This window comes from Marmota monax, unplaced genomic scaffold (assembly GCF_021218885.2).
Source record: "Marmota monax isolate L192 unplaced genomic scaffold, Marmota_monax_Labrador192_F-V1.1 WCK01_AAM20220418_F8-fsc00005, whole genome shotgun sequence".
Taxonomy (NCBI): Eukaryota; Metazoa; Chordata; class Mammalia; order Rodentia; family Sciuridae; genus Marmota; species Marmota monax.
Genome location: NW_026692254.1, coordinates 5,969,672 through 5,994,787, shown reverse-complemented (window position 1 = coordinate 5,994,787; position 25,116 = coordinate 5,969,672). Strand labels below are relative to the sequence as shown.

The 25,116-nt window shown below is 39.4% G+C and overlaps 1 protein-coding gene across 3 annotated transcripts in view; it reads right to left on the bottom strand.

Moving 5' to 3' along the window:
- Positions 1–25,116, bottom strand: part of Cfap61 (cilia and flagella associated protein 61) — a 273,395-nt gene that overhangs the window by 19,013 nt on the left and 229,266 nt on the right. The window lies entirely within an intron of this gene.

The window sequence follows — 25,116 nt, the reverse complement described above, 5'->3', positions numbered from 1 at the left end:
TTTGTGTACACAGGGGAGGAGAAAGGGGTGTTCCCTGCAGGTGTGCACCTTCCAAGACTTGTAGATAAAGACAGAGGTAAAGCCACTGAAGGCGAATATAATGGTGAGAGACTATGTTAGGATCAACATGACACTCTGCTGTGTCAGTTACTGTCTATTACCTGAACAGAATGTGGCCTAATTTCTTGCTTAACTGCATACCTTGTTCTTCATTCAACTATTAATTCCACTGATATTTATTCTGTACCCACTATGGCCCCAGCACTCTCCTGGGTCCTGGGAAAACAGCAGTGACTGAAATAAATAAACATCCCTACCACCGTGGAGTTGCGTTCTTGAGATGATTAGAGGATACAGCACATGTTAGGTAATGATGATTGCTTAGCCAAAAATGTAAATGAAGCAGGGATAGTGGGTAGAGTGTTGGGGAAGGAGTGGGCAAGGAAGGGCTCAGTCCTGAGGCAGTGACTTAGTGAGCCTTCAAGGGAAGGGGGGGAGAGAGCCATGTGGATATCTTGGGGGAGAGGGGAAGCATTCCAGAGAGAGAATAGCAAGTGCAAGAACTGCAACAGAGTGTGCCTGGACCTCTTAGGGAGGTGGGATGAAGATCCCCCAAAGAGGGGTAGTTGGGATGAGTTCAGAAGGTGATGGGTGAATGGATTCCTCTTACGGGAGGGATCTGTTCACATCTGTTGTGGGATCGCTCCATGGGTAGCCAGCTTAACAATGCATACAATGGGTATCTTGCAAACATTCACTGAATGAGTGCACATTGCAATGTATACATTCTATACTATCTGGCTCCGAATGGTCTTTTATAAATATAAGAATGTAATTCTGCTAAACAAATAGGTGGCAAAACTCTGCAAAAAATGTCCCAAATGTCCTAAGAAAGGGAGGATGCCATTATGAATAATAAGAAAGGCTTGCATGATAGTAAGGTTTCAAGAGTCTTGCTGGGCCCCTGCAGCACGGAAGGACTCAGAGCTGGAAGGCATATCATGGCAGTCTGTCTGAGTACTGCTGGCCTCTGTAGTTACTGCTGCCCTCTGTAGTTACTCAAGGACATGGAATCCTGAATGGATGCAGTGGCACTGATGGAATCCTAGAGTTCTGGGAGGGTCGAGCTCAGTAGGGTGACATCTGGACAACTCCCCAGATGTCACCCTACTGAGATGTTCCTGAACAGAAACATCAATAACAGCCTCAGTCCAGATGGGTCCAAACACAGTGGGGCCTGGATGGTCTCTTCTTCTCAGATCTAAAAGTTTCAGGGAATTATGGACTTACATATCTTGAGACATTCGTTTAGTTAGAAACCAGTGGGACCTCTTTAATTCATCACCACCTTTCCTCCATTGTTGAAATGCCCCATGTTTCTATGGCACCTTCAGAAGTTCCCACCTTCTTGGTTTGGGGCATCTGCAGCCATCCTCCCACCACTTTCTCTCTGCTTTCCTTACAGGATAGTAGGATTGTATTCCTACTACCCAGGTGCTATTCCCATGTTCTTTCCTGCTTGGTGCCTATATGCCTCTGCTTTGTGTTGCCCATTGGATACTCTTTATTGTCTGTATCAAAGAAGGAGCTCAAGAATATGGAGCTCCTTGCCCTGGGCTACAGCCCACCATCTAAATGCCCATATACCCAGAGCCCCTGCCCATTAAGCCCAATACAAGTCATTAGAGAATCAAGTGGCCTTTAATTTTCTTAAATACTTCTAGGTATGCACAGTGTCTGGGGAAGTCAAAGACTAAGTTTGATGCTTTTGAAAATTATTTCTTTTGCTGGCTTTGGACCTCTCCATGGCTTTCACCCCAGTACCTAGCAAAAATGGCACCTTAATATTTGATGACCCCTGTTCTCATCACATTATATTAAACAGTTTGCAAAGCAGTGACCTATGAGACCTGCAGTTTTATTTCTTTTACACTCCCCACTATTGCCACTGGAAATGGAAAAACATGTGGGGCTCCTTGTCCAGAAGGGGACAATCTCTGTAGCAAACTGTTGTTGCCAATATTCCCAGAATCTGTTGGGGGGCAGCCATTTTTATGTACAAAAGAAAGAAGATTCTGGGTCTGTATTTGGCCTACCCAAGCCCCGCCCCTCAAGAAAGAACTCTTGGGCTCTCATAAGAAAGCTAGCCTTCACGAATTGGTGTGAATATACTTTATATACAACCAGAGATATGAAAAATGGTGCTGTATATGTGTAATATGAATTATAATGCATTCTGCTGTCATATATAAATAAAAAAATTAATTAAAAAAAGAGAAAGCTAGCCTTGAAACCAAACCAAAAAGTTAACCACTAAGGACTCCTTCTCAATCTTACTGCTGCATCAGTGATAACTTGAAAAGGGCAATAATTGCTGGGTGCAGTGGTGTGTGCCTGTGATTCCAGTAACTGGGGAGGCTGAGGCAGGAGGATCACAAGTTCAAAGCCAGTCTCAGCAACCTAGTAAGACACTCAGCAATTCAGTGAGACCCTGTCTCTAAAAAAAAAAAAAAAATACGTAAAAGGGCTGGGGATGTGGCTCAGTGGTTAAGTGCCCCTGAGTTCAATCCCCAGAACCAAAAAATAAACAGGCAGGGGGAGGGGGGGACTCATTAAACGATGCTCCCCCTACCTGGGATTGCTGGGGCAGTACCATGAGGATCAGCAGAATCCTCCCCATTTTAAGAACAGCTTCTCTCGTGTCTGTCTGCAACAGCAGATTGCTCTCAGCTTGCCAAATAAATGAACTGAATATGCATAAAGCTACATGCTTAGCCAGGGGTGAAACAGGGTTCCCAGACTCAGAAGCAGGAGGTCTCCTATTCCAAATCTGACTCTGATCAGAGGGCATTTAGAACCAAACAAAAGTTAGAAAGAAAATGACTAGCAGTTTCCAAAATGTCCTTGGTCTGCTCTGTTTATAGGCCTTCAGCTCAGCCTCTGAAGCAGGTATGGATAATTAATAGGAAGTGGCTGGTATTTGGTAAAGCTGGTGTTAGATACCCTGTGTTTTAAAGGGCTGTGAGAAGGAATATTTTCCTCTAAGAGAAAATATTTGACTTACAAAATCTACCCAGTGAAGAATCTTACTTGCAAGGTTCTTCCTCAATCCTTGCTTATTTTGGTAGTGATTTTTTTAAAGCACTCACTGGACGCCCCTGGGGCAACCACTGGAATGCTGACACCCATTTCCTTTGTGTTCTGCTTCATGCTGGGTGCTCAGCCATTTACCACTCACAGCCCCCAAGTAGTTCAGCTTCTATTCACACTTTACTCAATGGTCCCTGAGATCTTGTTTGTTTCTGGCAAATTAACATTTTAATTTTTTAAGTTCAAAGACTTTCTTTTAAATTTTATGTTAGTGCACTGTAATTATACATAATGGTGGAGGTCACTGTGACATATTCATATATGCACATAATTTGCTCCAATTCATTTCCTGGTACACTCCTTTTTCTTCACCTCTTCTCTTCCCCAGTTCCCCTTCCTTTTCTCTTCTGGTTTTCCTTCTATTTATTTACATGTATATTTTTTCAGTGATGCATTGTAATCACATAAAAGTGGGATTCATTGGGGTATATTCACACATGCATCCAGCATAATTTTGTTGATTTTATTCCCCGGCTCTTCCCTGTTCCCTCACTTCCTCCATCCCCCTTGACACCTTACCTGTCCTCCACTGGTCTCCCTTCTATTTTTATGAGATCTCCCTACTTTCTTCTCTCTAGCTATTGCAAAACAAACATTTGATCCTTGGCTTTCTGAGTTTGGCTTATTTCACTCAGCATGATGTTCTCGGTTCCATCTATTTTCATGCAAATGACATAATTTCATTCTCCATTATGGCTGTTGTTGATAGACACAACACATAGGCTGGTTCTGTAGCCTGGCTATTGTGAATTATGTTGTTATAAACATTGGAAAGCAATAAAAAATAAAATACCTGGGAATAAATATAATCAAGGAGATGAAAGACCTCTGCAATGAACATTACAGAACACTGAAGAAGTGGAAGATGATGTTAGAAGATGAAAATACCTACCATGTACCAGGCGGAATTAATATTGCCAAAATGGTCATGTTACCAAAAGTGATCTGTAGAGTTGATGTACTCTCCATAAAAATTTCAGTGACATTTTTCACAAAACAAGAAGGAATAATCTGAAAATTCATGTGGAAAAATGAAAGACCCAGAATAGAGAAAACAATTCTGAGTGATAAGAACAAAGTTGGAAGTATTACAATACCCAACTTCAAATTATACTACAGAGCTACAGCAATAAAACAGCACGGTACAGGCATAACAACACACATTTAGATCAGTGGGACAGAAGAGAAGACATGCAGACAAACCCATACAGATGTAGTCATCTCATCTTTGACAAAGGTGCCAAAAACACAAAGTGAAGAAAACATAGCCTTTTAACAAATGGTGCCAGGGAAACTGGATAGCCATTTGTATAAGAATGAAACTAAATCCCTATCTATCACCCTGCACAAAAGCCAACTCAAAGTGGATGAAAGACCTAGGAATCAGGCCAGAAATTGCAACTATAGAAAAAAAAATAGAGTCAACATTCCAGCATATAGGTATAGGCACAGAATTTCTTCATAAGACCCCTCAAGCATAAGAAATAAAACCAAGAATCAGTAACAGGAATGTCATTAAATTAAAAATCTTCTGCACAGCAAAGAAAATGCGTAAGAGCATGAAGAGTGAGCCTACAGAATGGGAGAAAATCGTTGCTAGTTACTTGTCTGACAGAGGAGTAACATCCAAAACATATAAAGAACTAAAACACACACACACACACATACAGCAGTGGGGGGTGGAGCCTAAACCAAATAATGTAACTGACAATTGGGCAAATGAACCGAACAAACATTTCTCAAAAGAAAAAAATGCAAATGGCTCATAAACATAGGAAAAAAGTGTTTAACATCACTAGCAACCAGGGAAATCAAACCCATCAAGAACATAAATAGTAATAAGTGGTGGCAAGGAGTGGGAAGAAAGGAACACTTACAGTTTCTGTTTAGAACAGTTTTAATTTCTTTTCCGATTCACATTCAAAAAAAGGAAGCTATGGAGTCACTAGGTACCTACATAGCTGGGTTACCTAGACATTTTCAGGAAAGCTGGTCAGATAAAGAACATAGTAACAATGGATAGCCTCAGTTCAACTAGTTACTGCTCTCATGATATGCAGGGTATATCAAGAACTAAATAGCTGGATAAAAAGACTATAATAACTCATAAAATCCAAAATGAGCAAAAGCAAAAGACTAGCTTCCCCTTAAGAAAATCTTCAGACCTATGGAAAGTACAATACTAATTTAAAAAAAATCATATTTACTTAGAAGCACTCAGAGTGCTTGCAAAACAGCTGCAGACTTGTTTTTGTTTTTTGTTGTTGCAATTATAGAGTGGTATTCCGTGAACAGAACAATTTTTTCATATGCTCCACCAGAGACGGTCAAAGATGAAAAAATGAAACACAACCATCCTCATATATAAACAATTTGTCTTGTACAACAGCAAAACCTGCTGTAGATTTCCATGCCGGCAAGGTCAGTGCCTGTTGGAAATCCCTTCAGGACAAGATGCACATTTGGTAGTGGGTTAAGTTTACAAAAAAAAAAAAAGATACTGCACAGTTGAAAATTAAATCTTAGACAATCTTACATTTCAGTATTTTTCTTTAAAAGGAGTGAGATGTGTGCAGGAGGCTGAATGCTTCATAGACAGAAAAACACAAACAACACGAATCAACTTATGTGTCACCATCATTTTCATCTTCCCCTTCCTTCTCATCTTCCTGAGATTCCTCCTTTTCCTTTTTCTTGCTTTTTTCCAGCCTTGCTGATTCCCTTTTATGCGGCACCAGGTTTTCCTCTAGCTCCGTAGGCAGCAATGTCCCTGTTGGAGATTTCCGGCAGCTCAGCAGCCTTCTTTCCAGTCAGCAGAAGTGCTATTCTCCATCTCTGAGAGAGACATCACCAATGGACAGGCCGGGATGTCCTCCTTTGGTTTGGGGGCAACACTCAGGACAGAACAAGAGAAAGGCCTGAGGTGGCCTCTTGGGTACACTGGGATTCTTGAATTTATTATTGTTTTTTTGCTTCCCCTTCAGGAGGGACTCAGGTTTTCATTTGTGTTTCACAGTGGGTCTTGTCCACTTTTGCCAAGTCTTCTGGTCTTTCTCCCTCCTCAGCAGTCATGCTTCTACCTCTCTGAGCACTTAGAAAATTCCAGAAATTCAACCCAAGTATCTGGATGCTTCTTGTGCTTCTTCTTGGTGAGTTTACACAAAGAATGCGCGTGAGGCCATTTTGCCTCTTGGCTTCTTAGGAGCTCCTGTGTCAATGTTTATTTTTTCCTCAGTGAGGCACAGAGTCACCTACTGCCCTTCTGACTCTCAATTGCCCGAATATACTGCGAGGCTGTGAATCCGGGAGTCAGACACAGCCTCCTTCCCTCTGTTCTGTGACAGAAGATGTGGATTGTAGGTACTTGTGGATTTGGGTGTTAACACACAATCATCTCTACACAGTTATGAGAAAAAAAAAGTTACATAAAATCTCCAATACCTCAGCAGAAGACATTATGGTCTCTGTTCATTATGACAATGACAGACCTGGTTTATTTGGGCTTACACTCTCCATCGCTTTTGTCGAACATCAAACATTTTTCTAAGAAGCTCTGGGAAATATCAACTTGTGGAACTGAATTAACCATTTCTGGTCGATACGGCCCAATCATTAAACAATTGATTAGACTACTCCAGAGCTCATCCTCATCTGGCTGTTCAGGCTGTTTTATCGACAGATGCGTATAAACTGGGATGGGGATCTGATAACTAGCCCAGCCATTGGCCATGCTGGAGGCTGAGAAAAGCAATCGACACAGTACACGGGAAGAAGTTCCACTCACTGGCCTCAGGAAAAAGTACAACATGTCTCTGGGGAAAGAGAAGTGGGTCGAGGGTGTTCTTTAAAGGCCTGGGTTTCACTCCAAGGCCAAGACCTTTCTGCAGTTGCATAGGGAGGGAGAGCTGCAGAGGAGCAAAGCTGCATTTCATGGCACCTAAACAGCTCACCTGGAAATAGCTGAAGTATGCAAAGGTGAGTGGAAAGAGGAAAAAAAAACATTTCTTTTTCCAAAAATATGTTTTTTTAATGAAAATCATTCAAATATTTTTCTCTTGATGTGATAATAGCTTTTGCTTTTAGAGCCCTTGAGAGGATCCCAACTGCACTAACATCTGTGGCCTTTTCTCCTGGTGGGGACCTGCAGCTAGGATGGCCTATAGGTCTCTACAGAAGAGGATGCTCTTGCTTGAGCATGTCTTTCTGGAACATGCACCATCTTAGATCCCTGGGAGAGGACCTACAGTTCTCCTCCTACAATGCATACCCATAGGTCGTGCTCAATGATGAGCCTGCCCATTAGAGTAGCCTGGGATAGAGCATGGCTGGTAGGACCTGTCTCTCCTCTAAGCAACCTGCCATTTGTCTGTGCTGCCCTTACATTGCTACACAGAAGGTAGAAATGACAAACATCATGGTAGCCCACAGACTCCTGGATGTGCTACAAAAGTCTTTGTTTGGGCCTGCATAACTTTGGAATTCTGATTTAAGGCCTTTCTTTAAGAAATCAGATTCGGGAATGCTGGTCCTCATCTTTATGTGGCAGTGAGCAGCTCAGCTACTTGGGATGCCTTGGTGGCTCATCCTTGTTATTCCACCAACAAGACTGACATGGCTCATCAACATGAGCCACAGTAGGCATCTGCATGTGCTAAGACTAAGGTTTGGGTGAGATGGAAGCAGGTTTGTAAACACGTTTTCTGAAACCACCTTGCCCCATGTCCTCTTTTCCATGAACACCAAAACGATGTCATGTCTTCCTTTCTTCATTCATCCATCTGCCCATCAATCCACCCACCCACCCATCCTAACAGGTCCAACAAGGCCTTCTGAAATCCTGTTTCCTTATTTCCAACACCCATTTTCCTCCGGTCCTTGTTTCCCTCCTGCCTCACTCCATCACTTTCCCACTTCACTGCCATGAGGACTTATCTCTCCACTCTGTCCGAAGTGTCTTCCACAGCTTCTCACTTCAGTGGCTGCCAAGTGACAAGGAAAGGGGAGGACCTAGAGAGCCATTCTTTGCCATCAATCAATTATGGCCACTTATGTAGTGTTGTACACCATGCCAGGCACTGAAGGTATCATGGGAAAAAGTGGTCCCCACCCCCAAAAGTCCACACAGGGAGGGTGGAGGGGAGGTGTGAGGAACAGCTGATGACAGCAGTGTGTGAGGGGCTGCTGGGAAGCCAAAGGCTAGAGTGTCCCTCAGCCAGGAACAACATTGCCGCCTTCTTGACCTCAGTTCTCTGTCCTTTGTGCAGCTGTATTTCTAAGTCTCGCTTTTCTTAGGCTAGTGTTTGCCAAACTTCAGTCATTCGGAAACCCACGGGCTTTTGTGATTATATTCCAGATTGCTTCTTCCCACATTTTCCTTAGATTGATTTGCCTTTTTTAAAAATCAAAATAATTACTTATGCCTTGACAGAAGCAATAAATTATATGAAATCACAGGTTTGATGTGCTTGTTTTATTTTAAAAATTCCTATTAAAATGAATCCATAGTTAGTAAGAAATGTGGCTGTGCTAAGTTATCTTGTAACACCCAATGAATGCAATTAAGGTTTATTGTAAATGCAAAAATATTCAAAGTAACCACGGCTTTAAAAAAAAGACAGTGGGGCCAGGAGGGGGCCTGTGTATTTCAGTGGTACAGCATTTGCCTAGCAAGGGTGAGGCACTGGGTTCCAACAGCAATACTGCAAAAATCTAATTAATTAATTTAAAGGAAGAGGTATACATTTTTCATGTAAAAAAAAAAAGTCTAGATAGGATGTTCAGGGCTTGCATTTTGGTTCTATGGGTCAGATCCCAGTGCTACCCACAGGGGGCCTTGGCCTCATGATGCAAAATGACTGCTAAGCTTCAGTCATCATAGAAATGTTCTAGGATGGGAGAAAGGGAAAAGAAGACCCTTTCTCTCTCTTCTAGGGAGAATTCCTAGAAACCTCACTAAGGTTTTGTTTTGTTTTGTTTTGTTTACTTGTCAGCAGTTAGCTATATGATTTTCTTGGTTGGGAATCATTATAATTTAGGGTGGTGGACCATCCCCAAATCCAAATTTTGTTTCTGAAGAAAAAAAGAGAATGGTTGTTGTTCTGCTCTGATACCTGATAGACTCCGTAGCATCTCCTTTTAACAAAAATCTTTTCTTGAAGTGAAGCTTGTGAAAATTGGGAGAATGTTTTTAGTTGGAATTCCCAGAGTTAGAACACTTGATTTAAATCCAGAAAACAGGAAGCAATTTGTATTCACACTATAGGGTTGTGTTATGGTCATTTCATTCTGCCTATGAAAGGAAATGAATTGTGCATTTAAACGTAGTTTTCAAAACAGAAATGGAAACCAATAAGTATTCCCAGTTCACCCTATATTTGATTGGATGCTAAATCCTGTATTTTGGAGGCAGCACATTTTCCCCAGGGATGCCACATATTACACAAACAGATATAGCCCTGATGCTCTGTGACAGAAAAAAAAAATTCCTAAAGACTGAAATAGAAGTTTGACTATTTCCTCGAGTCCAACTTCAGTTTGCCAGAATCTGCATCTAGTTCACCTTTTTATTGCCTTGAGGTAGAACTAGAAGGGTAAGATTAATACTTCTGAAAACAAAACCAACTAATTGTTCAATAACCAGTTGTAGTTGTCCCCTGCTGTGATCTAGATAATAGAAAAATAAGTATCCTCTGTATTTCATATGGCTGTGGTTTCACAGCCACAATCTAGAACTGACCTCAACAAATGAATATTTACTTCTCTATGGAAAAATGGCTTATGATGTATTGGCACTAAGACCTAAGTTCTGATCTCTGGCAGGAATCAGTTGCTGTGGTTTATTCCCACCAAGACTCATACTGAGGCTTGGTCTCCAATGTAACAGCACCTGGAGGTGTTGGGGTCTTTAAGAGTAATTAGTGTTTTCCTTGCAGAAGCTGAGTTCTTGCTCGTTGGAGGTTATATTGGTTACTGCAAGAGAAGGTTGTAATAAAATGAGCACGGCCCTGCCCTGGGTCTCTCCTGCACATGTGCTGTTCTGCTTGCCACTCAGACATGCCTGTGCCATTTGATGCTATTTACTTTGCTATTCGATACTATCTACTTTGTAATGCTACTTTCCTCTCCTGATTTGAAAAGCCCAAGGCAAAGGCTGACTTGATAATTCAGTCTCCTGAAGTGCATTTGATACATAAGGACTGGTGTTTGGGCTCTGGTCTCTCCCTCTCACCTCAATTCCTGGTGGCTGTTCCACCCTTAGTTTCCCACTTTTTTTTTTTTTTTAGTGGTCTGGGGATTGAACCCAGGACCTTGCACTCTACCAACTGAGCTATATCACCAGCCCACTTTCCCACTTCTTGACAGCTCTTTTCTTTTTCTCATTGCCATGCCATTTGCCAGCTATGTAACCTTGAGCTAGTTAGTTTTAACCTCTCCCAGCTGCCAAATGGGGAATAGTGATGGTCCTTACTCCAGAGTTACTGTCAGAATTCCAGGTAAGAGTTGGATTTATGCCAAGCACAGGGGAGGGGCACTAGATAAACCTTTATTATTGTTGTTTTAAATTATGTTATATTTGTGTAAGATGTTTTTGGATTCTTTCTGGTGTGAGTTAAAAACTACATAAATTATCAAAATACTTTCTGTTTGCTGCTTAAATGACAGTATTTCTTTGGCATACTTGTGGTTTTTCTCCTTACTGCCTGCTTTTCCTCCATTGAGGGTTTTCTGAATAAATCAATTTACCTGCAGTCTTATAGAACAGTAAAAGCAAGAGGAACATCAGGACAAGGCTTCATGAAATTTTGCCCATGTTTTAAAATCCTTTATGTGGAATAAATAAAAATTACGTGGAAATCTTTAAATTGAGGCCTAGGTTTTTTTTGATTTTGTTTTTTTTGGTCTGAGTTGCTGAACAAATAATGCAAATTGTTGAAATGGAGTTCTTTCTGTGACATTTGCCTGCTTACCTTGCTCGGTGAGCCAGTTAAATAAAAATGGCTGAACCAATTGTTCACAGCATGTACTAGGCTGTAAGGGAAGATGGGACGGGGTTAATGTCCAGGAATGCCAAAGCTCAGATGGTCTTGATTTCGTCCTGACCTGCCTGACTTCTTTGCTTGACTTGCCAGAACAACCCATTTTTCTTCTAGAATTGGCATAATGTGTACATACTTGAGGATTTTGCTTCTGTTGGAGTTCGCCACTGGAACCGCTCATTGTACCACCTGCCCATGTATTTCACCACGGTGGGGAACTGGGTTTGGCAGTGTGTTGCTGATGGTGGCATCTGTGGTCGGGGAATGAGACTGAGATTTAGCTCTAAGTATCTCCCCTTTTATTCCATCTGTGGTATTTCTTTGCACATCTCTGGTTTATTAGGGGCTGCATTAATAGAATTTGTACAATAAATCGAGGGCCCTGGAAGTTGTCCAGCTATTTACATTGATTTGCCGTATGAGTTCATGACTAATAGTCTGAAGCGAGCTTGGCATTTAGTTCCATAGGAAAAGGGAAGCTCTTAGTGCTCCGGCTTCCCTTCCTGTGTTTCTCTCCTCTTATTCTGCTTCTTTCTTCATAGAAAGCAGAACCATTTTACTTTAATTAGGCTACCGAGAGCCCAGGCTAGCATTAGGCCACGCAGCCACTCAGCCTTGCTCACAGTCATGCCCATTTGCTATCTATTTTCTGTAGGGAAAGAAAAAAATGTGTATATATGTACAGAGAACCCCCCACAGGTACCGCGGGGACAAAAGAGTCAGGTGAATTACCTTTTTTGTGAGACTGAGGCTGCATGAGCTAAGCAGTTCCGTAAAGCAAGATATTTGCTGCCCTGTTATTCCTTTGGTTAAATCAATTGCTCTTTAAAAAAATTTAAAAAGTGCATAATAGCAATATCATTTACCAGGGCAGAATCTGCATACCATATTTAGACATACTTAAAAAATTAAATAAATAGTGAATACATGTTTAAAATAATTCCCCTTCATAATAAACTTTTAAAATCAATGTGTTCATATTTTTTACTCAAGTTTTATAGATATAATGAAAAAACAACAAACAAGTTCCTTCACCTTCTCAGTTACCCTTATGATTTCAGGTTGGTAGTTTCTAAAATTCAGAAGCAGGAAAATTTAACTGGTTTTTATGTTCCCCCAAACAATAACAAGGGTAATGGATCATAACCTATGGAGTAGGACACATCCACACTGATACAAATAAATAAATAAAGAGAGAAGAAGAGACAACTCTTGTTAAATTACAGTAGGATGCTAGGTAGTAAATGTGGAATCAATAGTAGAATTGGAAAAAAAATCATCATTTGGCAAATAGCATGGTCATAATTGGATTGGGTAAGAATTGTCAAGAATTGCCATTAGTGGGAAAACATTATGATGATAAAGTGTATTTTTTACAGTCTCAGGGGTATCACTAATTAATTACAAGGGTGAAAATAGCACATTTCCAGGGGATCAGTCTGCAGCCTGACTCCAATGGAGTCCTCACAGTCATTTCTTCTTTCACAGTAGAGGCGAAAGGACGGCTCAGTGTTGGGGGCCTCCTGATGCAATGCACCGAGGAGGGCACAGTGTCGTTCCTGTGGTCCCAGCCCAAATGTACAACCTGAAAAGCCTGAGGAAATGGCAGACAAATGCAAATTGGCAGAGATTCTACAAAGTTTCAGGCTTGGCCTGAAAAGAAAAGGCTGAGGAACTGTCCCAGATTGGAGAGGTTTGAGGAGATAGACAACTAGTTGCAAGGTGGGCACCTGGATTGAATCTTGGACCAGACCTAGGACACCAGTGTGACAATGTACAGAATTTGAATGATGGGAGTCAAATCTATATTGCAGTAATGTTATTTGAAAATTCTGACAATTCTATGAGGATTATGTAAGAATGTCATTAATCTTAGACAACAGTGAAGTATTTAGAGACAAGGGGGTAGTGTGTATCGCAACTCACTTTCAAACCTCAGGAGGAAAAAAAAATCACATCTTTTTGTCCTTAAAGTAAGTGGTGCATGTGAATGTGTGTCGGGGTGTGGGGGAAGGGAGGAGTGGCAGGGACATAAAATAAAACGAGTGTGATAAAATGCTTAATCTAGGTGAAGGGCAGACAGCTATTCCTTGTTCTATTTTTTGTAACCTCTTGGAAGTCTGAAATTATTTTGACATAAAAAATTAAAAGAAATAACTAAGTGTTTAGTCTCTTTATTACTCTTAGTAAGGAAGTGGCTACTGAGTCTTCAAGTCTGCCTACAGGATTTTTGTGGCTGGATCATGTGTATGAGGGCCTCATACCTGTGTGTACACGGGGCAGGCAAATGGAAGGAATTGGCTGGGGTGGCTGGCCAGCTGCTGGAGGGACACTCTTAGCAAATTCTCGGATTCATCTCAAAATACCAGAGCCCTTGTTTTAGAACTGGAGGGGATATGAGATTACAGATTTTGGAGACCTTCTTGTTTTATAAAGTAAGAAAATGGGGTTCCTAAGCAACTGCTGCCAAGACCCACATGGTCTAATCTGAAAGCCAGAAGCCACTTGCGGCTACTTGAAATGGGGATGCTCTCAGTTGAGATGTTCTGTGAGTACAAAACACTCTCCAAACTCTGAAGACTTAATACAAGTAAAAGAGAAATAAATGTTTTTTTTTGTACCATTGAAAAGACAATAGTTTGAGATCTACTGGGTTAAATAAAATATTCTATTAAACTAATTTCATGTTTCTTTTAATGCTTTTAATATGCCTACTAAAATTTTAATGTTAAAATTTTATGTGCCTCCTGTTATATTTCCTCTGGTTAGCAGTGATCTAGATAAAAACTTGGGGGTTTAGTATTTGTTGAAAACCTATGGAGAGCAGCATTTCAAATTCAAGTATGAACATGCAGTGGGTCCATACATCCAGCGGTTCTTCAACAAGGAGAGACAAATGACACACAACAAACCACAATACTGTGTGACAAGAGCCACATTAGAGCATGCATAAGTGCCACTGATAAACCCACAGGAAGCTGATGACAGAGGCACCAAGGCAGCACTGTTGAAGCATGGGAGAAGGAGTGAGGGTCTTCCAAGGGTCTTCCAGTCAGAAAGAGAAGCAATGGGGAAAGTGTGGAGGTGCAAGGTGGCATGGAGTATGCTGGGAGGGCAAATGGCTTGGCTGCTCTTGCATCCAGCTGGATGCAGGGTGGGGGGCGTTAGATGGGGCTAGACTCTAGGAGCCTGTTTATGGGGCTTGGAATTTATCTTCTAAGTGATGGGAGAGTCATGGAAAGGTTTTCAACAAGCAAGTGCTGTGAACTTTCTCCTTATGTTCTAGAACAGATGCTCTGGAGGCAGTGTGCAGTTTAAGCTGCAATGGGATAAAGCAAAGGGAACTGCTAAGTGGGAAGAAGGTTGAGGAGGTGGAGTAGAGCACCCTCAGTGAGTTGCTGGAGGGAGAGGATCAGGGAAGGAAGTGTGTAGATGATATGCTCAGACCTGGCTTAGGAGATGAGAGGGCAGCAGGAATACAGGATGGAGAGATGGACAGGGGAAAAAGGAAAGAGAATGAGTCCACTGATTTTTTTTAAAGATGAAGTAGAGACAGGGGACCTGCAGAAGACTAAAGTGGGAATGTCCAGTTGGCCAGATAATGGTAGTACACTTGGAGCTGGATGAGGGCCCCAAGCGCGGATGCAGTCCCCCCCGCCAAAAAAAAGATGACAAGAAGTCAAAACCAAGGGAACATACATACTTTATGGAAGATGATAGAAAGGGGAGCAGAGGGAGAAGTTTGATCAATGTATCATCAAAAGAAATGGCTGAGAATATAGGAAAAGAGAACAATGTTGATTTCCTCTTAACACCAAAAAAAAAAAAAACCCAATCATAAATGGGCCAAGGAACTGAACAGACACTTCTCAGAAGAGGATATACAATCAATCAACAAATACATGAAAAAAATGCTCAACATCTCTAGCAATTAGAGAAATGCAAATCAAAACTATAAGATTTCATCTCACTCCAGTCGGAATGGCAGCTATTAAGAAGACAAACAACAGTAAGTGTTGGCAAGGATGTGGGGAAAAGGCCCACTCATACATTGCTAGTGGGACTGAAAATTGGTGCAACCAATATGAAAAGCAGTATGGAGACTCCTTGAAAACTTGGAATGAAACCACATTTGACCCACCTATCCTGCTCCTTGGTTTATACAGAATACCACAGGGACACAGCCACATCAATGTTTATAGCAGCACAATTCACAATAGCTAAATTGTGAAACCAACCTAGATGCCCTTCAGTAGATGAATGGATAAAGAAACTGTGGTATATATACACAATGGAATATTACTCAGCCATAAAAGAGAATGAATGGATAGAATTGGAGAATATTATGCTAAGTGAAGTAAGCCAATCCCCAAAAACCAAATGCAGAATGTTTTCTCTGACATGAGGATGCTGATCCATAATGGGGATGGAGGGGGAGCATGGAGGAATGGAGGAACTTTAGATAGGTAAGGGGGAAGGAAGTGAAGGGAGGGGGCAGAGGGGTAGGAAAGACAGAGAAATGAGACGGACATCATTACCCCAAGTACATGTATGAAGACATGAATGGTGTGACTCTACTTTGTGCACAACCAGAGACTTGAAAAATTTTGCTCTATATGTGTACTATGAATTGAAATGCATTTTCTGTCATATATAACAAATTAGAATAAGTAAATAGAATTTTAAAAATGTTGATTTCTGACAATAAAAGGTTGCTGGGAATTTAGTGTGGTTTTAAAAAGACATTTATTTAGTTTACTCCCAACAGGGAGAGAAAGGAACCAAGAGGAGTCTTGATAAGAGAGTATGGGAAAGGTTTATGCTTGTTCCCAACCTCCACACCCTCAATGTCTTGTTAGTTTCTGTCTTTTTGATGACAGTCATTCTAGTAGGTATGAGTTGATAGTTTATTGTGGTTTTGATTTCCATTTCCCTGATGATTAGTGATTCTGAGCATTTTAAAAAATTTTTATTAATTTTTAATTGATATTTAAAAAAATAAATTATAGCAGGATGCATTACGATTCTTATTACACACATAAGCACAATTTTTCATATCTCTGGTTGTATATAAAGTAGGTTGACACCAATTTGTGTCTCTGATTCTGAGCATTTTAAATATATCTGCTGGCCATTTATATGACTTTTTGTTGTTGTTGTTAAAATTGACTGTTCAGGTCCTTGGCTTATTTGCTTATTTATTTATTTATTGTTGGTGATTTGTGTGAGTTCCTTATACAGTATATTAACCCTTTATTTTCTCCCATTCTGTAGGTTGCTCATGGGTAAACATGGACTATTTAGTAAGAATCATTAGGAAAATTATTTGTACACTTAGAAAAAGAAAACTTAGATTCTTAGATTCTAATCTTACACTACACACACACAAATATACACAATTCCAGACAACTTATAAATGTCAATGTAAAACAAAGATACAAAATGACAGAAGAAAATATGAGAATATTTTCAGGAGGAGGAGATTTTTTTTCTAAGTCAGAAACAAAAGTCAGAGCAGCTCTGAGAGAAGGTTTGTTCAGGTATAAATTAAAGAACTTATATGAAAAAAATTCTTAAAAATAGTAAAAGAGAATGGAGAGATGTGCCATACACCTAGAAAAAAAATTCATAAAATTCGTAACTGATAAGACTGGTATCAAGATACACAAAGAACTCTTAAAAATCAACAATAAAAGCAACTAAAAAATGAACTTCACTAGAAAAGATCTGCAGATGCCAAGTAAGCATTTGAAATTTGCAGATACCCAAATCCTCATGTCGTATGACACTTGGGAATTACAAATTAAGAACAACAATGAGGTATCTGTTAGAATGGCCAAAGTTCAAAACACTGACAACACCAAATGCTGGTGAGGATGTGGAGCAACAGGAACTCTCACTCATTGCTGATGGGAGTGTAAAATGGGACAGTCCCTTTGGAAGATAGTTTGGCAGTTTCTTGCAAAACTAACCACACTCTTGCCATACAGTCCCAAATTGTAGTCCTAGGTATGTACCCAAATGAGTTGAAAACTTATGACCACACAAAAACTTGCACATACATGATTACAGCAGCTTTTATTCATAATTTTCCTAACTTGGGAGCAACCGCCATAGCCTTCAGTCGGTGAATGGATAAACAAAATGTGGAATATCCAGGTAATGAAATATTATTAGGTTCAATGGATTAGTCCTAGATGCTAAAAAGAAACAAGCTATCAAACTGTGAAAAAACATGGAGAAATCTTAAAGGTATATTGCTAAGTGAAAGAAGCTAGTCTGAAAGGATTACATACTGCATGATTCAGACTATATGATATTCTGAAAAAAAATCAAAATTATGGGGACAGTCACAAGATTAGTGGTTGTCAGGGTTTTGTGGGGAAGGGGAAGAGAGAAGAATGAATAGTCAGAACATAGAGAATATTTAGGCCAGTGAAAGTATTCTGTTTGAGAGATATGATAAAATGTGGTATAAAGGTGTATTAAGAATTGTAATGCAAAAAATTATAATAATAAGAGAGCTCATGTATAATGGCATAATTTGGCGTGAACATACTTTATATACAGAGTTATGAAAAATTGTGCTGTGAATGAATAATTATGATTGTATTGCATTCCACTATTGTCATGTATGTAAGAAATAAAAAAAAAAGAAAGTATTCTGTTTGATATTGAAATGGTGGATATGTGTCATCATACATTTGCCAAGACTCATAGAATGTACACCACCAAGATTTAACCACAGACTTTAATTAATAATAATATATTAATATTGGATCACCAATTATATCAAATATACCACATCAATTAATGATGTGATTAATAGGAAAAACTGTGTAAGAGGGGAGTGGAGTGGTGTTAGGGAGAGTAAATAGGAGTTCCTGTGTTTTCTGATTAATTCTTCTGTAAACCTAGTAATGCCCTTGAAACACTGATTAATTAGGAAAAAAATATGGAATGGAAAATATTTGCAATGTATGTAAGGATTACTAATCTTCCTTATTTCATCATAAACTCTCACAAATCTAAAAGAAACAGGCAACCCAGTTAAAAAATGGGCAAAAAATAAGGGCAAGTAACTCACAAAAGAATAAATATAAAAGAACCTATGAAAATTCATTCAATACTGAAGAAATGTAAGTTGAAAGTACAAAAAAATGCTCTTTTTACTCTTTCTTGTTCATTTAGGTTAATAATAACTAAATAAATAAATGCAACATGAAATGAATCCAGTACTGATGAAGCTGGTGTAAAAGCAAGTCCTCGTATGTACTGATGGTGGGAATGTAAAGTGGAGTAATCTTTTTTGACGATAACTGAAGCTAATATCTTGATTGAAATTTAAATGTGCATATTCATTGATCCAGAAATTCCACTCATGCATACACAGCTACATGTTCAATGGAAATGTTACTTACAATAACAGGAAAAAAATAAATGACCTAAATGTTCATTAATAGGAAAATAATCTGGTAAACTAGGATTTTGTCATTCTATAACATATAAAGAAGCCATTAAAAAGAGTGAGATCTATGTGTACTGACTTGGACAGATTTCCCGTATTTGTTATCAAGGGGAAGGAGAACATATATATATATGGTATAGTCCTACTATTTTAAGAAACCCATTCACATACTGAAAATGGTGCTTAGTGCTGGGCAGAAGTGGGGGCAAATCTCATGTAGATGTGATAAGACAATTTTTTAAAGCTATAATGTGAGATTTTTTTATCTCTTTCCTATTTAATTTTAAGCTCTATGAAGGAAAGGAACTTGGAACATAGTTCTAAGGAACTATGTTCCAAGTATCCATCACACTTGTATTCAACAAACATACACTGAATGAGTAAGAATTAGCCACATTTAAAAAATTGCAATGAAAATAACCACAAATAGGCCAAAAAGATGTATTATTAAAGATTGTTCATTTTAGGGCTAATTATCAAAACAAAAAGTTAGAAGCAAACTGGTTAGTTAAGAAAGGAACAGTGGTAGAATTCTGTTGTCATTAAAAAATCATGCCATTAATATAACAGCTGCAGAAATGGGAACACATTTAGAATACTCTGATATGTCACAATTGAAAGCTATAAATCATTATGTAAAATATTGTTTTTATATAATATTTCATATTTGGAGAAATAGCATCAGAGGGGCCCATACCAAGAAATTAACAATGATCCTCTATGGGTGATTGCTTAACGGTAACTTTCGGTTTCTTCTTTAGGATTCCCTGTTTTATACCCCATGTCTTTGGGTTCTGCAATGATTATGTTTTCATTTTGCAAAGAGAAAACAAAAATTAAAAAAAAAAATCTCTAGAAATACAACTCTGCTGTTTAGATTTCTGTAATGTTTCTTTCTGGATGGCTTTAGAAGTAGCCCTTGACTTTTTGATAATGGCTCTACTTGATTCTAATATAATTTGTCTGTTATATCTTAGCCATTGATACTCCTAAATTCCTTTCTTTATACTGGATTTAGACTTTCATGTGCTAAAGATACTAAAGAACATTTCGAGCAATCACATTTTACCTCTGGGAAGGGGATGTCCCCTTTTAGATACTGGTCTATTATTTGGCTTTTGCTCAGTAGAATTCCACACTTGTTTTCAGAAACAAATCATGTTTGAAAGTAGGGACTGTCAGTTTCTCTTACTCCCTTTTGGTGCTTGATGCATTTAAGGTCATTTGTTGCCCTATTTTGAGGAAGAAGAGGAATGGTGAGTAACTTTTGGTAGTTCCCTTCATGCGTATGATGATTTGAGACCCCTTTATTCACTGGATCTTTCTTTAGGCTAGGGGTGTTTCTTTGGATTTCTGTTCTGGAGCTCTGAAGACAGATTGAGCTAATCTGGAAACTAATGAGACTCCAACCAGAATCTTCTCTTAGCTGAGATTTGACAGTGAGAAGTTGAGTGGCAGTGTTGTCAACGGGTATGGGGTGAGGCCTTGGAAGAGCGGCACCTTGTCGAAGGATGAAGATCACAGAGTTATAGCTTCATAATCACATCATTAAGGGCCATCTGATATTATTGAAAACAAAGTCATTATTATGATACTTTAACAGTCTTGAGCCTGCAAACCACTCACGGTCTAATTCAATAAATAAGCTACTTAAGTATAGAAAGTCACAGGAAGAACAGATTTTGTGTCATATTAGCAAATTTGATTTTCATTAATGCAAGATGAATGTCTTCTATGAAACACTTTCATATCATATTAATGACATGACAGCAAACAGCATTCACAGGTTGCTAGGCAACATGAGGACCCTCTAATGATCTCCTCTGTACTCAAGAGGCCACTGAGGGAAGATACCGGAGCTCTGAGGATGGTTTCCATTTCTTGGTAACTGTTTCTGCTGGAAGACCACCAGAGAGCTGGTGGGGAAGGGAATTAATGATACCATTTACCACGGCAAACGAATACCTCTTCACTCTTCCCTCCCTTTTCATTGCCTTCATGTGTGAGAGCACGAGAATTGAGAAGTGGGCTTAAATATGAGAGGTGAAGAATTCTGTATCCGTATGTCCTTCCTTCTGCTTAGGTGGGCAATGGGCTGCTGTGAAACCAGGATAGGAAATGGGGTGGACTCCTTGAAGGTTGTGTGCGAAGTCTTGGTTTGTTGGGCCGTGCTTCACTCCCTGTTGTCCCTACTTTCTTGGAGGTTAGGTCCCCAACAGTCACAAAGGGATTTCATGATTCCATGATGTGGGGATAGCTACTTGATCCAAACATTGTATTAATGTGGCAAACCCCCACCATAATTTAGCAGCATAGAGCAACAGCCACCCTACAGTGCTCATGGTGGCTTGGCTCTGCCTCATGATTTTTGGAGTTTCAGATGAAAAGGCGAATGGCTGGGACCTTTCAGATGACTGAGCTGTAATCACCTGGAAGTTTCTTCATTCATATGTCTGGTCCCTGAGCTGGATAACTTGAAAGCTTAGCTCAGTTGGGACACTTCTACAGTGCCTATGTGCTCATTCCACGTGACTTGGGCTTCCTCACAGCATGGCAGACCTGGTATGGTTGGACTTCTTAGTTGATAGACCAAAAAAAAAAAAAAAATTAAGAGCAAATGTTCTAACAAACAAGATGAAAACTGCATGGTCTTCCATAAGCCAGCCACAGACCTTCCATGGCTTCACTTATGCCAAACTATATTGGTAAAAGTTGTCACAGGCTTGCCCATATTTAAGGACAAAAGAAATGGACCCCACCATTTCTCTGGGAGGAGTGCCAAATAATTTCCAGCTTTAGTTTAAAACTGCACCCCCCCAGACTGCAAATTGGTGCAACCACTCTAGAAAGCAGTATGGAAATTCCTCGAAAAATTAGGAATGGAACCAGCATTTGACCCAGTTATACCATTCCTTGGTATATACTGAAAGGAGTTAAAAATCAGCATACTACAGTGATGCAGCCACATCAATGTTTATAGCAGCTCAATTCATAATAGATAAGCTATGGAACCAACCTAGGTGCCCTTCAACAGATGAAGGTATATATAAATAGTGGAATATTACTCAGCCATAAAGAATGACTTTATGACATCTACCAGTAAATGGAAAGATATGGAGACTATCCTGCTAAGTGAAATAAATCAATTCCATATAAACAAGGATTGAATGTTCTGACATGTAGATGATAACCCACAACAAGGGGCAGGGAGAAGTTCAGTGGATTAGAAAAAGGGGAATGAGGGAAGGAGGAGATGGGGATAGGAAAGACATGGAACAAATCTGACGTAACTTTCCTATGTTTATTTATGAATACAACACAGTGAATCTCAACTTTGTGTACATACACAAGACTGGGATCCTAATTAGAATAAGATATACTCCATGTTGGTATAAGTATGTCAAAATAGACTCTACTTCCTTGTATAAGAAAGAACAAATTAAAAAAAACTGCCCCACTAAGCCATGGCAGTCATTCATTCTCCGGTCAAACTAAGACACATCTGGATCATTTTGTGGGTTTGGGATTTGCTTTACTCTTTGTTTACCATTTTGGTTGGTTCTTAAAAATGGCTTAATTATTATGAAGAATATATTTAAACTAGAGGTACATTGTAATTAACTCCATCAGATCCCTCCCAGGTTATTTTGAAACAAATTCCCAGACACTTCAGTAGTATCTCTTAAAGATTGTGTATGTGCATGTGTGTGTGTGTGTGTGTGTGTGTGTGTGTGATATATTTATGTATAGGTTATATAAAAATATATTTGAAATATCATCTTTATAGCTAAAATATGAACTACCTAATATCAATCAACTCTCTGGTGTTCAAGTTTCTGATAACCGCATAAATGGCATAATTTTTTTATAGCTTATTTGAACCAGGATTAAAATAAGTTGATATGTTTTTAAAATCCATTTGAATTCATTGGCTCCCCTTCCATGTCTGTTTTATTTCTTGCACTTTTTTTTTTTTGAGGAAGGAATCAAGCCATTTGGCTTGGATGGTTTCCAACCCTCATAATTCAGCGTATTGCTGAATTATGGTGTTGTTGGACATGCTCTGTCCTTTCCATTTCCTGGAAATTGGTGGTAGATCAATAGTCCTGTTAGATTTAGATTCTACTTGGCTTGTTTTGTTGTTGTTGTTTGTTTGTTGGAGGTGATGTGTTTTCCTACCAGAACACTGTCTGTCCCTTTTTCTGTATCAGCAGCCACTAATGCTAATAACCATGTCCATGAAGTCCCTAGGGGGTTGCAAATAAAGGCATTCAGATTGTATCATTCCTTCTCCATTTGTGGACAGTGGTAGCTTTATCCCTTTGGTTCTCAACAGATGGATATTCATAGAGTTATTGTTTGGACTCATTTCTTTTCAGAATTTTGAAGACAGTTGAACCCTTATCTCATAGGTTCTGGGGATGCTATTGAAACATCCAATGTTCTTTTGATTCTGGTTCCTTTTTAAATGACCTACATTACTCACTGGAAGCTTTTAGGAGCTCTTCATTATCGTCGGTGGTCTGGAATATCATGATAGAAAGCCTTGGGCTGCTGTCTTTTATCAGATGGGGCCTTGATGGATTTTTCTCATCTAGAAATTGATGTTTTCAGTTCTGGGATTTTTTTTCTTTTATTATGCCTTTAGTAGACCCCCTCCAGTCCATTTTTATTCCTGAAATTCCTATTAGTCAGATAGTCTTGTACTCTTTGTTTTATATGTATATATGTATACATATGTGCATATGTATAAAATATATATTTTATTAAAAAATTAAAAATAAAAAATATATTATATGTATATACATACGTTAACATATATGTATTCATTATGTTAAAAATAAAATATATATATTTATTTTTAAATTTTTATTAATGTATATATATATATATTTTATTTTTTAATTTTTTAAACTTTATCTTCTCATACTTCTACTCTTAGCTGCTGCCATTTTGGAGCACTATGGTGTTGTTGGACATGTCCAGGGGAGGGGACTAAGAGAACTACTAGTCAATATTTGGACTTTCACCTGATTCCATTTCTTTTCACCTCCACACCTTACACTATTCCTCTGCTGCATCCAGTGTCCTCCCATCTCAATTCTCCCAGTTCAAAATTTCCAGAGAACAAGACTCCAGTCTCCTATGGGGAGGTGAGGAGGACCAGCACTGGTTTAGGTGTTACAGAACAGAAGAGGAAATCAGTCCCCTGACTTCCACCGGGTGCCTCATTCCAGCCTTCCATGATGATTTATGTTTTCCAGTGTCCCCTCTAGGACACACACATGACAGCTCTCTGCTAAGCCAGCAACCTAAATACATCCCTCTGTTTTGCTTACTACTGTCTCCTCTCCAGTGACCTGCCTCCTTATGGGAAAGTTTATTCATGTTTTTTGTTCATTGAATATAATTTTATGGCACACCCAGGAGGGAGAGGAGGTAAACTTGTATTTTTAATCTGCCATATTTAATCAAAAGCCCCTAAGTTGGGCTGGGGATGTGGCTCAGGTAGCGCGCTCGCCTGGCATGCGTGCGGCCCGGGTTCGATCCTCAGCACCACATACAAACAAAGATGTTGTGTCCGCAAAAACTGAAAAATAAATATTAAAAAAAAATTCTCTCTCTCTCTCTCTGTCTTTCTCTCTCTCTCTCTCTCTCTCTGTCTCTCTCTCTCTCTTAAAAAAAAGCCCCTAAGTTATTTTCAGTACTACCTAATAAATAATAAATCTTTCATAAAACTTTGATTCTAAATTTAGTCGTGTGGATTCCTAAGGATGGGGCAGAAATTTATTAGAAAATTCCCTATAGGTCGGCCGGAGATTTTTGCTCCCAAGGATGTGAGGATGTATGATAAAATTAAAAAGCTGTGTTTGTGATCTTCATCATCATCACTCCTCCTCCTCCTCATCATCATCATTTTGATTGTATTTGTAGTGGGTTTCCTGCTCATCTCAGGAAACAGCCTGAGGCAAGGAATAAGTGTTAGTGTTTTATTTGGGATGCCCAATTACAGGGCAGCTAGAGTGAAAGGAAAAGGAACTGAGGTGGTAAAAAACTAGGAATAATGCAAAATTATGCATTACGTGCTGGCCACTGTTTCACACTAAGCAGAGCTCCTCAGCCATGCAAACTGTCTCTAGGCAGGGTATATGGAGGAAACGGGACTTGAGACAGGTCTGGAAGGCAGAAAAACAGGTGTATCTTTTTGACTCCTTCTTCATATAGAGAATTAGGCCCCTACATTTTTTAAAAAATATTTTTTAGTTGTAGAGGGACACACTATCTTTGATTATTAATTTATTTTTTATGTGGTGCTGAAGATCGAACCAGTGCCTCACACATGTTAGGCAAGTGGTCTGCCACTGAGCCCCAGCCCCAGCCCCTACATTTCTGCATTGCATCATGCATCCTCTTTGGCAGCTGCTTGGGAGCCAGATTCTCTAACCTGTGGCACAGGGTTTT